Source organism: Felis catus, chromosome E2 (genome assembly GCF_018350175.1).
Source record: "Felis catus isolate Fca126 chromosome E2, F.catus_Fca126_mat1.0, whole genome shotgun sequence".
NCBI classification, from domain to species: Eukaryota; Metazoa; Chordata; class Mammalia; order Carnivora; family Felidae; genus Felis; species Felis catus.
In genome coordinates, this window is record NC_058382.1 from 15,859,248 (window position 1) to 15,873,121 (window position 13,874).

A 13,874-nucleotide genomic window follows, 5' to 3' on the forward strand; every position below is an offset into this window, starting at 1 on the left:
CATGACATTTAAACCCTAAATACTTTGATGCTCATCTCTAAAAAAATAAATTCTCTTACATAATGATTTCACATCTAAGAGAATAATTCCTTCAAGTCATCCTATACTCTATGTAAATTTCGGTGGTGGTCCCCCAGGGTGGGGGGACACTTTGTTTAAATCAGAATTCAAACAAGGTGTACATACTGCATTTGACTGTTACTTCCTAAAACTCTTTTAATCTTTAAATTTTATACTCTCCTCTCCCCAGTTTTTCACACTATTGATTTGTTGAAGATACAGAATCAGTTATCCTGTAGATTTCTCCACGTTTTGGATTTTTCTGATGTAGCAGAGGTTTGCAACCTGAGGTCTGGATGTGCTCTAAGGGGCCACGAAGCTCCTGAAATTAGATGAAAAAGAATGTACTAGCTACACCCCACTGACCACTGGAAAAAGTCTGTAGCTTTCATCAGGTTCTTGAAGTTCCTAAAACAAACACGTTAAGTTACCACTTAAGGAGACAGCAGAGACACCTTGGCCTTAGCTCAAATACTGCCGGTAATCAGCTGAATGGCTGACAGCAAGGGCCTTCCCTTCACTGGACCCTAGATTTCTCATTTCTGAAGGGATAATTACATTTAGGACCTCTCCAGGACTTTAAAAATAGAGTTTCCAGCCCCACATCCCTCTCCTAGAATGTGTGCTCAGGGTAGTATGAGAGACTTCCCATACTGTGCACAGCTATCAACTGCTCTGAACCAGGAAACAGGTAATAGGGAATTGAACTTGGGTAAGACCTCAAAGGGAGGAGGACCTTACATTTCCTAGAAGAATACCATGTGCTCAAATTAGGGTGAGTGAATAAAGACACCAGAATGAGATTGGGAAATGGACCCAGACGTCACAAAGGAACTCCGAGACAGCTTGATTCTAGGCCTGGCGCACTCCAATGTTTAGAAGGGGGAGACTTAAAAGGGAGCTGCCAAAGAGACTGACAGGAAGCAGCCAGGAGTGTGAGAGAAGAACCATTAAAGAGTGGTGTCCAGAACTCCAGAGAACACGTTTCGTAAAGGGAATCATAAACTGTGTGAAAGCTAGTGATAGGTCAAGTAAAAGACCAAGAATTGATGAGTGGAGTTGGCAAACTAGATGTAATTGGTAACCTTGACAACTGTATTTTAGTGGAGTTGTGGGATAGACAGCCTGACTAGAGTGGGTTTAGTGGGGCACCTGGGTGACTCCGTTGGTTAAGCGTCTGACTTCGGCTCAGGTCATGATCTCATGGCTTATGAGTTTGAGCCCTGCGCAGGGCTCTGTGCTGACAGCTCAGAGCCTGGATCCTGCTTTGGATTCTGTGTCTCCCTCTCTCTCTTTCTGCCCTTCCCCTGCTCGTGTTCTGTCTCTCAAAAATAAACTAAAAAAAATTTTTTTAATAAAAAATAAAAAGAATGGAATAAAAGCAATGAACTTTTTGGGGTTTTGTTTTTGTTTTTATACTTTTCATTTGGAAATAATTTCAAATTTATAAAAAATTGAAAAAATAAAATAATGCAATAAACCTATATAGCCTTATTCACATTAAGTATTGTTAACATTTTACCTCATTTATCATTCCTCCCAAGCTCCACCCCCACCTCAATCTGTATACACACACATACAGGTATGTGTGTATGTATGTGTATTACATAATATTTGAACTATTTGTTGGTAAGCTACATAAAACACTTCAGTGTGTATTTCCCAAGAACAGGGATATTCTCTTTTTTAAAAAAAATATTTATGGGGCGTCTGGGTGGCTCAGTCAGTTGAGTGTCCGACTTCAGCTCAGGTCATGATCTCATGGTTTGTGAGTTCGAGTTCTGCATTGGGCTCTGTGCTGACAGCTCAGAGACTGGAGCCTGCTTCGGATTCTGTGTCTCCTCCTCTCTCTGTCTCTCCCTCCCATACTCATGCTCTCTGTCTCTCAATAATAAATAAACGTTAAAAAAATAAAAATAAATGTAACAAATATTTATTTTGAGAGACAGTGCAAGCAGGGGAGGGGCAGAGTGAATTACAAGCAGGCTCCACACTGTCAGCGCAGACCCTCAATGCAGGGCTCGATCTCACGAACTGTGAGATCATGACCTAAGCTGAAATCAAGACCTAGACACTTAACTGAGCCACCCAGGCGCCCCAAGGATATTCTCTTACATAACTACTGTATAGTTATCAATTCCATAAATTCAATTGATATAATACTTTAATCTGCCATCCAAATTCCAATTTCAGTGTTGTCCCTTGACCTGGTATCCTTTGTAACATTCTTTCCCTCCTGTTCTTGGAGCCAGTCTATAGTTATGTATTGCATTTAGTTGTCGTGTCTCTTTAATATCCTTTAATCTGGAACATTTCTATAGCCTTTATTTGCATTTCACAACATTGACACTTTTTAAAAAAAATTTTTTTAACGTTTTATTTATTTTTGAGACAGGGAGAGAGCATGAACGGGGGAGGGTCAGAGAGAGAGGGAGACACAGAATCCGAAAGGCTCCAGGCTCTGAGCTGTCAGCACAGAGCCCGACACGGGGCTCGAACTCACGGACAGTGAGATCGTGACCTGAGCCGAAGTCGGACGCTTAACCGACTGAGCCACCCAGGTGCCCCAACATTGACACTTTTTTACTGTGGTAAAATACACATGACATAAAATTTACCATTTTAACCTTTTAAATGTACAGTTCTGTGGCATTAAGTACATTCACGTCTTTGCAACCATCACCATCCTCCATCTCCAGAACTTTTTCATCTTCCCCAACCGAAACTCTGTATTCATTAAACACTAGCTCCCTATCTTCCCCTCCCTGCAGTACTTGGCAACCTCCATTCTGCTTTATTTTCTCTTTTTCTTTCTTTCTTTCTTTCTTTCTTTCTTTCTTTCTTTCTTTCTTTCTTTCTCTTTCTTTCTCTCTCTCTCTCTCTCTCTCTCTCTCTCTCTCTTTCTTTCTTTCTTTTTTTTGTAGGCTTCATGCCCAGCATGAAGCCCAATGTGGGGCTTGAACTCACAACCCTGATATCAAGACCTCAGCTGAAATCAAGTGTTGGATGCTTAACGGATGCAGTCACCCAGGCACCCCACCATTCTATTTTCTGTATCTAGGATTTTGACCATAACATTGCCATTTTTGAAAAATATAGTCTCCCTACCTACCCATCCCCACACTTAGTTGAACATTTCTTGTTTTGGATTCATCTGGCGTTGCTTCATAAACAGATCAAAATTATGCATTCTTGAGAATACTGTATAGATGATGTTCATCCTGCTAGTGCATCATATCTGGAGCACATGATGTCCATTTACTCCTCATTGGTAATGTTAATTTAGATCACTTAGTGAATGTGTTGCCCAATTTTTCCACTATATTTTATTGTTTATTCTCCTCCAAGAAAATCAAATATTTGGCTCCTCATCAAAATTTCTCCTTGGATTGAACATCCATTCATGATTCTTAATTAGTTAACTGGTTGATCTAATCATTGCCACAATGGCTGTAAAGTGGCTTTCTGACTGCAGCATTCCCACCAAATTTTCTAGTCAGCCCTCAGACTCTTGCATCCTTGCAACATGCCCCCCTCATTTATTTTTTAGCACTTCATAACTTCCTGGAATAACGAGATATTCCAGGTTCATCTTATATCCACCCTTCTCCAGCTCTGGAAATAGCTATTTCTCTGGGGTGACCTGGTTCCTCTTAATGGGGAATGGTATTAGAAACTCTTTTGTGAGTTGAATTATGTCCCCTCAAAAGATATATTACAGCCCTAACCTGCAGAACCTGTGAATGTGATCTTATGTGGAGAAAGAGTCTTTGCAGATGTAATCAAGTTAAGATGAGGTCACACTGGGTTAGAGTAGATCGTAAATCCAAAGACTGGTGTTCTTATACAAAGAGGAGATTTGGAGACACACAGATGCACAAGGAAGAAGGCCAGGTGATGACAGAGACAGAGGCTGGAGTGACACAATGATAAGCCAAGGAGCACCTAGGACTGCCAGCAACCATGAGAAGACAGGAGAGAGGCACAGAACGATTCACAACCCTCTTGGGAGCTTCCCAGGTATAATCTGAAATGGGTCCCTATACACAGAGGGCAGAGAGAGAGTGAAGAAAGACGGCACTCCAGGTTGGTAGGTGGCAAAAGGAACTTATATATGAGGCTTGTCTTGGCAGCAGCAAGATGAATGGATCCTGCCCACCAAATCCCCAAAGTTTAAAAGTTTATAAAGAGGCCCTGAGCTCAGTCACATAAACCATGCAGCGCCTTCAGCACCACATCATTATCTCCAGGCTCTGTCCTTGGAGCAGCCTCTGGGAGCCTCTGGGAGCCTCTGGGAAAGACAAGCAGAGCCCGCATTCCAAGAGTAGAGGAGGGAGTGAGAAGCCTCCGAATGCCTGGGTCCAGTTCATGGGTCAATCAGCTGTCACATCTTTTTGATGATGTTCCCCAACAAACAGATTCCCCCTCAGAGCCTCCAGAAGGAACCAACCCTGCTGACACCTTGATTTGGGACATCTGGCATCCTGAGCCATGAGAGGATACATTTCTGTTGTTTCAAGCTGCCTGGTTTGTGATAATTTATTAATTGCCCTAGGAAACAATTAAGACTTGGGCACTAAGTGTGCTCATTGCTACTGGGGTGACTTTGTGGCCCTTTCAACAGACACAGCTAGGAAATACTGTATGTGTATGTATAAATACATATAAATATACATATATGCATGTGCACATAAACATGCTTATCTACATAAACATACATATTTTAGAGACCATGAGTTCACACCAATACCTTCAATTTCAATCCATCTCCAGAGAGGTCATTTTTGCCTGTCCCTATTTGATATTAGTATGTCTTTTCTTCTACAGTCAGTACCCTGACTTCTAATACCATAAATACACTTACTCATTTTTTAAAAATTTTATGGTAGCATTTTCTCTTTTTTTAATGTTTATTTTTTTTAAATTTTTTTAATGTTTATTTATTTTTGAGACAGAGAGAGACAGAGCATGAATGGGGAAGGGTCAGAGAGAGAGGGAGACACAGAATCAGAAGCAGGCTCCAGGCTCCGAGCTGTCAGCACAGAGCCCGACGCGGGGCTCGAACCCACGAACAGCGAGATCATGACCTGAGCCGAAGTCGGACGCTTAACCGACTGAGCCACCCAGGCGCCCCTTTAATGTTTATTTTTATGTGAGAGAGAGAGAGAGAAAGAGAGAGGATTAAACTCTCCAATCAAAACACAGAGATTGGCAGAACGGGTTAAAAAAACATGATCCAACTATTTGCTCTCTACAAGACACTTGCTTTAGATCCAAACACACAAACAGACTGAAAGGAAAAGGATGGGAAAGACATTCTAGTCCATGAAAACAGTAATCAAAAGAGCAAGTGTGGCTATCTATATATACTTACTTACTTATTTAATTATTTATTTATTTATTTATTTATTTTTATTAACGTTTTTTATTTATTTTTGGGACAGAGAGAGACAGAGCATGAACGGGGGAGGGGCAGAGAGAGAGGGAGACACAGAATCGGAAACAGGCTCCAGGCGCCGAGCCATCAGCCCAGAGCCTGACGCGGGGCTCGAACTCACAGACCGCGAGATCGTGACCTGGCTGATGTCGGACGCTTAACCGACTGCGCCACCCAGGCGCCCCAATTATTTATTTTTTAAAGTAGGCTTCATGCCCAGCATGGAGCCCAACGCAGGGCTTGAACCCAACACCCTGAGATCAAAACCTGAGCTTAGATCAAGAGTCGGACACTTGAGCCACCCAGGTAGCCCTGCATCAGACAAAGTATACTTTAAATAAAAAATGGTTACAAGAGATAAAAAGGGATAGTATATATACTAATAAAAGTTTTAATACAAAAAGAATATATAGTAATTATAAACATGTATGCACCTATGGGGCGCCTGGCTGACTCGGTTAAGCGTCCAACTTCAGCCCAGGTCATGATCTCACGGTTCATGGGTTTGAGCCCCTCACTGGGCTCTGTGATGACAGCTTGGAATCTGGAGCCTGCATTGGATTCTGTGTCTCCCTCTCTCTGCCCCTCCCCTGGCTCATGCTCTCTCTCTCTCAAAAATAAATAAATGTTAAAGAAAATAAACAAATAAACATTTATGCACCTAATGATAGCCCATCAAAATATATAAAGCAAAAAGTGACAGAGCTGAAGGCAGAGACAGATAGTTTTACGATAACTGGAGACTTCAACTGCCTACTCACAATAATGGCTAAACCACCAGACAGAAGATAAGTAAGGAAATAGAGGACTTAACACAAAAGACCAACTAATCTAACAGATAGATTCAGAACACTCTCCCCAACAACAGCACACACATTCTTCTCAAGTGAAAAATGGAACATTTTCCAAACAGACCATATGTTAGGCCACAAGTTAAGTCTCAATAGATTTTTTAAAAATGTTTTATTTATTTTTGAGAGACAAGAGAGAGACAAAGTGTGAGCAGGGGAAGGGGAGATAGAGATGGAGATACAGAATCCCAAGCAGGATCCAAGCTCTGACAGTTCAGACCCTGACGCGGGTCTTGCACCCATGAACTGTGAGATCATGACCTGAGTTGAAGTAAGACGCTTAATCAACTGAGCCACCCAGATGCCCCAAGTCTCAATAGATTTTAAAAGACAGATGTCATACAGAGTACCTTCTCCAACAAGAGAATGAAGTCAGAAATCAATAACAGAAGGAAAAATGAGCGTTGGGCTCTGCGCTGAAAGCACAGAACCTGTTTGGGATTCTCTCTCTCCCTCTCTCTCTCTGCCCCTCTCTTGCTCTCTCTCTCTCTCAAAATAAGTAAGTAAACATTAAGAAAAAAATCAATGTAATACACCCATTAACCGAATGAAAGAAAAAAAATACACACGATCATCTCAGTTGAACATAAAAGGCATTTTACAAAACCCAACACTCTTTCATGATAAAAATACTCATAAAACCAGATATAGAAAGAAACTACCTCAACATAGTAAAAGCCATATATAAAACACTTACAGCAAACATCATACTCAATGGTGAAAGGCTAAAAGCTTTTCCTCTAACATTAGAAACAAGGCAAGAATGCCTGTTTTCACTACTTCTATTCAACCAAGTACTGGAAGTTCTAGCTAGATTAGGCAAGAAAAAGCAATAAAAGGCAACCAAATTGAAAAGGAAGAAGCAGGGGTGCCTGGGTGGCTCAGTCAGTTAAGCATCTGACTCCTGATTTCAGCTCAGGTCGTGATCTCATGGTCGTGCGATTGGGCCCCGCATTGGGCTCTGTGCTGAGTGTGGAGCCTGCTTAAGATTCTCTCTCTCAAGGGGAGCCTGAGTGGCTCAGTCGGTTAAGTGACCGACTTCAGCTCAGGTCATGATCTTGCAGTTGGTGAGTCCAAGCCCCACATCGGGCTCTGGGCTGACAGCTCAGACCTGGGGCCCGCTTCAGATTCTGTGTCTCCCTCTGTCTGCCCCTCTGCTGCCTGCACTCTCTCGCATTGTCTCAAAAATAAACATTAAAAATAAATAAAAAATAAATAAAAAGATTCTCTCTCTCTCCCTCTGCTCTTCTTCCCAACTCTTGTGCATGTGTTCTCTCTCTCAAATTAAAAAAAAGAAAAGAAAAGAAAAGAAAAGAAAAGAAAAGAAAAGAAAAGAAAAGAAAAGAAAAGAAAAGGGAGAAGCAAAATTATCTGTTTGCAGATGATATGATCTTCTATGTAGAAAATCCTAAAGACACCATACACAAAATAAGCTGTTATATCTAATAAATGAATTCAACAAAGTATCCTGATACAGAGTTAACACACAAAAATCAGTTGCTATTTCCATACACTAACAATGAACAATCTGAAAAGTAAATTACAAAGGAATTCAATTTACAATAGCATCAAAAAGAATGAAATAGTTACAATCTAACCTGAACCAAGGAGGTGAAAAACTTGTATGTTGAAAACTACAACACATTGCTGAAGGAAAGTAAAGAAGATGTAAATAAATGAAAACACATTCCATGTTCACAGATTGGAAAATTTAATATTGTTAAAATGTCAGTACTACCCAAAGTGACCTACAGATTCAACGCAATCCCATGAAAAGCCCAATGATGATTTTTGCAGAAACAGAAAGACCTATCCTAAAATGCATATAGAATCTCAGGGACCCCAAATAGCCAAAATAATCTTGAAAAACAAAACAAAACAAAAAACTAGAGGATTCATACTTTCTGATTTCAAGACTTACTGCAAACTACAGTAATCAAAATAGTGTAGTGTTGGCATAAAATATACATATAAACCACTAGAAGAGAAAGCCCAGAAATAAACTCTTGCATATATATGGTCAAATGATTTTTGACAAGGTTGCCAAGACCATTTAATGGGGAAATGATATTCTTTTCAACAAATGGGGCTGGGAAAACTGGATATCCCCATGTAAAATAATGAAGTTGAAAAACCTTACCTAACACCATATACAAAACTCAACTCAAAATGTATCAAAGACCTAAATGTAAAACCACAATAAAACTATTAGAAGAAAACATATGATAAAAGCTTCACAACCTTGGATTTGGTGATGATTTCTTGGATGACACCAAAGATATAGGTAACAAAAGAAAAATACTTTAGGGGCGCCTGGGTGGCTCAGTCAGTTAAGCATCCAACTTCGGCTCAGGTCATGATCTCACAGTCCGTGAGTTCAAGCCCTGTGTCAGGCTTTGCGCTGACAGCTCAGAGCCTGGAGCCTGCTTCGGATTCTGTGTCTCCCTCTCTCTCTGCCCCTCCCCTGCTTATGCTTTGTCTCTCTCTGTCTCAAAAATAAATAAAAACATTTAAAAAAATTTTTTTAACTTTAAAATTGGACTTCATGAACATTTTTAAATTGTGTGCATCAAACGACACTATCAACAGAATAAAAAAGCAACCTACAGAACGGACAAAAATATTTGCAAATCATCTATCTGATAAAGGCATTAATATCCAGAATATAGAGAGAACTCCTGTAACTCAACAACAACAAAACACAAATAGCCCTGTTAAAAAATGGGCAATGGACTTGAACAGATCTTTTTCCAAAGATGATAGACAAACGGCCAATAAACACATGAAAGGATGCTCAACATCACTAATCATTAGGGAGATGTAAATCATAACTACAATGAGATACTACCTCACATCCATTAGAATGACTACTATTAATAAAAAATGAAGAGAAAAAAGAAAGCAAGCATTGGCAAGGACACGGAAAGATTAAAACTTTTGCACATTGTTGGTGGGAATGTAAAATGGTAAAGCCACTATGGAAAACAGTATGGCAGTTCCTCAAAAGATTAAAAATAGGATTACATATGATCCAGCAATTCCATTTCTGGTTATAAACCCAAAAGACTGAAAGCAGGATCTTGAAAAGATATTCATGTTCATAGCAGCAGTATTCACAATAGCTAAAATATCCAAGAGCCCAGCAACAGATGAATGGATAAGCAAAAGGTGTTACACACATATAACGGAATATTATTCAGCCTTACAAAGAAAGGAAATTCTGAAATATGCTACAAAATGGATGAACCTTTAGGACATTATGCTAAGTGAAATAAGCAGCCGCAAAAAGACAAATACTGTATGATTCCACTTATCTGAGGTACTTAGAATCATAAAGACAAAAATCATAAATGTCAAAATCATAAAGACAGAAAGTAGGATGGTGGTTGTCAGAGGCTGAGGGGCAGATGGAAAGGAAAGTGATACTTTAATGGGAATGGAATTTCAGCTTAACAAGACTAAAAGTATGGAGATGGATGGTGGTGATGACTGTACATTATGAATGTACTTATAATGAAGTGTATACTAGAAATGGTTACCATGGTAAATTTATGTGTATTTTACCATAATAAAAAATGTTGAAAAACAAAGGGAGCAGAGAAAGAAACGGTGTGCTAGCTGGAGAATATGGGCTCAAGAAAGGGACTTTTTTTTAAAGATGAGGGATATCAGTGTATATGTATATGATGATGGGACTGATCCAGGAGACAGGAGGAAATTACTAGAGTAATAACCTTGAGAGGGTTAGTAATAACAATCGGTGTGCAACCACAGGGGTGGGTCCTAAATAAGAACATCGAGTAAAATGTTCATCTATAGTAAGCGAGAGAAGGATGGATAGGTGAGTATAAATGTCACAGTGGGAGCATGAAGAATTTTCGTCTGGTTGTTTCTCACTTCATCACTGAAATGGGATGCAAAGTCATCAACTAAGGGAAGGAGGAAGGAGGTACTAGAAGTTTCAGGAGAAGTAACGAAACGGAGATCTAGGACAGTGACAGAATGAATCGACTTGGAACATGTGGTAAAATTGCCAGGCAGCGGTATGTTCCTATTTGAGGTTAGTGGTCAAGAATTTCAATGAAACAAGTCAGCACGGTCAATATTTCTCCAGCTGTTTATCTGCACGGATGCAAGCCTGCAGTAGGCAGGGAATTGAATTTAACTAAGGCGGAGGTTTTCCTAGTTCAAAATTATGCAGGGAAAGACGGGCAACTTTGTTGAGGGGCTATTCCAGAGAGTGGTTACAATGATGGATCATGGACCATGGGCAAGTATGATAAAGAAGGATGTGAGGATGTGAGGGTGCTAAAGCACAGTGAAAAGTTATGGGATCAAAAAATAGTTTGTATTGGGGTCCAAGAGACACTAGATTTGGACAACTCCAGGGAGTGAGCAGTACGAATAGAGAAATGAGGAGGTGGCGCAAAGGGGCTGACATCCCACCTCTTGGCCTTGAATACTTTCATATTCTGATCATTCCAAATTTCTCTCTCCAGCCTGAATCTCTACTCTGAATCCTAGACTAGTATATCGAATTGCCTTTTTAACATCTCTATGTAGATGTATAATAGGCACCTCAAACTTAAAGCATCCTGATCTGATCCCTCTAAAACTACTCCACCCCAGTTTTTCTCATTCTCAGTAAATGGCAATTTCTATTCTTCCATTTGTTCAAGCTACGTGAAATCATTCTTTGCTCCTCTTTTTCACATATACCCCACATCTAATCCATCAGTAGGCCCCATCTAGCTTTACCATCCCAAGTTCCATCTTATCTGGATTATAAAGAACTCACTTGTTGGGGCACCTGGGTGGCTCAGTCGGTTAAGCATCTGATTTCAGCTCAGGTCACGATCTCACCATTTGGGAGTTTGAGCTGCACACATGTTGGGCTCTATGCTGACAGCTTGGAGCCTGGAGCCTGCTTTGGATTCTGTATCTCCCTCCCTCTCTGTCCTTCCCCCGCTCGCTCGCTCTCTCTCTCTCTCTCTCTCTCTCTCTCTCTCTCTCTCTCAAAAATAAATAAACATTAAAAAATTAAATGAAAAAAAAAAAAAAAAGAACTCACTTGTCTCACTTGTCTTACACCCTGGACCTCTTATATTCTATTCACATAGCAACCAGAAGGATTCTTTTAAAATGACATCAGATCACATTGCTTCCTTTATTCAAAATCCTCCAATTGTGCCCCACCCAAGAGGAAAAGTCAAAGTCCTTACAATGGCCTAGAAGGCCTACGTCACCTAAAGCAAAAGTCCCTCTTCTCACCTCTCTTAAGTACATTTCCTGTCACTCTTCCTCTCACGCTGCAGCAACCTTGCTCAAACGTGACGTGCAATTCCCAGGCAGAGCCTTGGCACTTATGATTCCTTTGCCTAGAATGTTCTTCCCCCAGAAAAACACATGGCTAATTCTTCATTTCCTTCAGATTTCTGTTCAAATATTGCCTTATCAGAGAGGCCCCTTCTCTTTCTCCCCCTAACATCCTCCGTCCTCCTTACTCTGCTTTATTTTTCTCCACAGTACTCAGCAACTGCCATTTCTGTATTTATCATCTATCTCTCCCCATTTTACGTCAGCTCTATGAAGAAAATCACTTTGTTTTGTTCACCGCTTACTCTCAGTGCCTGGTACAGTGCCTGTAACATAGTTAAACTCGCCAGAAGTATTTCTTAAATAAGTGAACGTAATATGCATCAGCTGCCAGCTTCCGTGTGACCAAAGACAAGTCCTGGCTCTTGTGGTTTGGGAAAGTGATATACCAAGCTATTAATGCAGTGAACACCAATAAATTTAGTTCTAAAACTATGAAATCTATGCACTCATCATAGTGGCCATTTTACCAGGAGAAATGCTATAGCTTGTAACTTAGTAATGCTGTGTCTTGGGTTCCTTCTAGCTATAATCTTTTTTTAAATGTTTACTTATTTATTTTGAGAGAGAGAGAGTGTGTGTGAGCAGGGGAGGGGCAAAGAAAGAGGGAGACAGAGAATCTCAAGCAGGCTCCACGCTGTCAGTGCAGAGCCTGATGCAGGGCTTGAACTCATGAACTGTGAGATCATGACCTGAGCTGAAACCAAGAGTCAGATGCTCAATGGACTGAGTCACCCATGCTCCCCTAAAACTGGATTTTAAAGTGCACAGATGGTGGAGTGCCTGGGTGACTCAGCTGGGTAAGCATCGACTCCAACTCAGGTCATGATCTCACAGTTTGTGGGTTTGAGCCCCCCATGTTGGGCTCTGTGCTGACAACTCAGAGCCTGAAGCCTGCTTTGGATTCTGTGTCTCCCTCTCTCTCTGCCTTTCCCCTGCTTGTGCTCTGTCTTTCTGTGTCTGCCAAAAATAAATAAACGTTAAAAATAATAAAATAATAAATGAAATTAAATAAATAAAATAAAATAAAATAAAGTGCATAGATGGGCCAAGGAGAAGATTCAGGAGCCTGACAAAGTTTGGTCAAGCAAAGAATCTTTGCAAGAGCTCCCATCTAATAATACATTCACTTTCTTGAGAGAAGTAAAAAGTCATTTGCTGGGAGAGTACAGGGAGTGAGAAAAGACTTGAGTCTGCAAGGCAACAATCTCCAAGGATGTGCAATATTCTCCAGGAGTGCTTAATAGAAGTACGGATGCAAGGGCAGTAAATGCGGTTAAATCAGATAAAGGCTTTTTCTTTATAGGGAGGACTGACAGGAACTTTTATGGGGAAACTGGCAAGTAAGGAGGTAAGCAGCAAGCATGATCAGGTTCATCTGACAGGAAATATTTCTGTGTTCAGCTGATAGCCGATTCGCAGGAAGAGCTGTTAAGGGAGGATGTTCTGCATTTTAGCGCTTGCTCAGAAATGAGGTCAAGTTAAATGTCAGGGGCTGTCTGGGAGAGAAGAGAAACCTCGCTTAAGTTTGGTCAAGTCAAGGCAGAGGGTTAAAAAAATGGGCAATTGTCAACACTTGGTCAATGTGCAGAGCTAGGCTGATCTACCGTGGAAGGTTTTGCTGAGTGGGAGGAAAAAGAGGCAATGAGGATTAAGTACACTGGCAGAGGAGTGGATAAATCAAATGCTCATGGTACCTAGGCTGGATAGAGAAGGAAATGAAGCCAAGAGGAGACTGATGAATAGGGAGAAAGGTCAACAATTGGAGACCTTGATGCAGTTGAAAAACAGGTATGTAGTAATAATGGAGAGAGTAAACAAAAGACTAGGAGGCACTATTCTTCTGGCTTAATCATGCCAGGGACAGTTGCCAGGCAACAGGGGACCACCTCTTAGGTCCAAAACCTAATGAGAACATTTAAAGTAGCCAATCTTAAAGTGTTCATCCTGCCCTGCCCTGCCTTTCCCTCAGAATCCCCAACAAAGACTACGGCCTAAGCCTTCCCCTGAGTCCTGTCTTCTGCCTCCTAACCACCCTGGTGTGTTTCTCGCGTGGCTCTGTGTGGTGTGCCATGCCTCCCATCTCTAGGAACTGTGAGTATAATAAACTGGTTTCCTGAGCCTCTCCTCTGTCTCCTCTGATGGCTGCA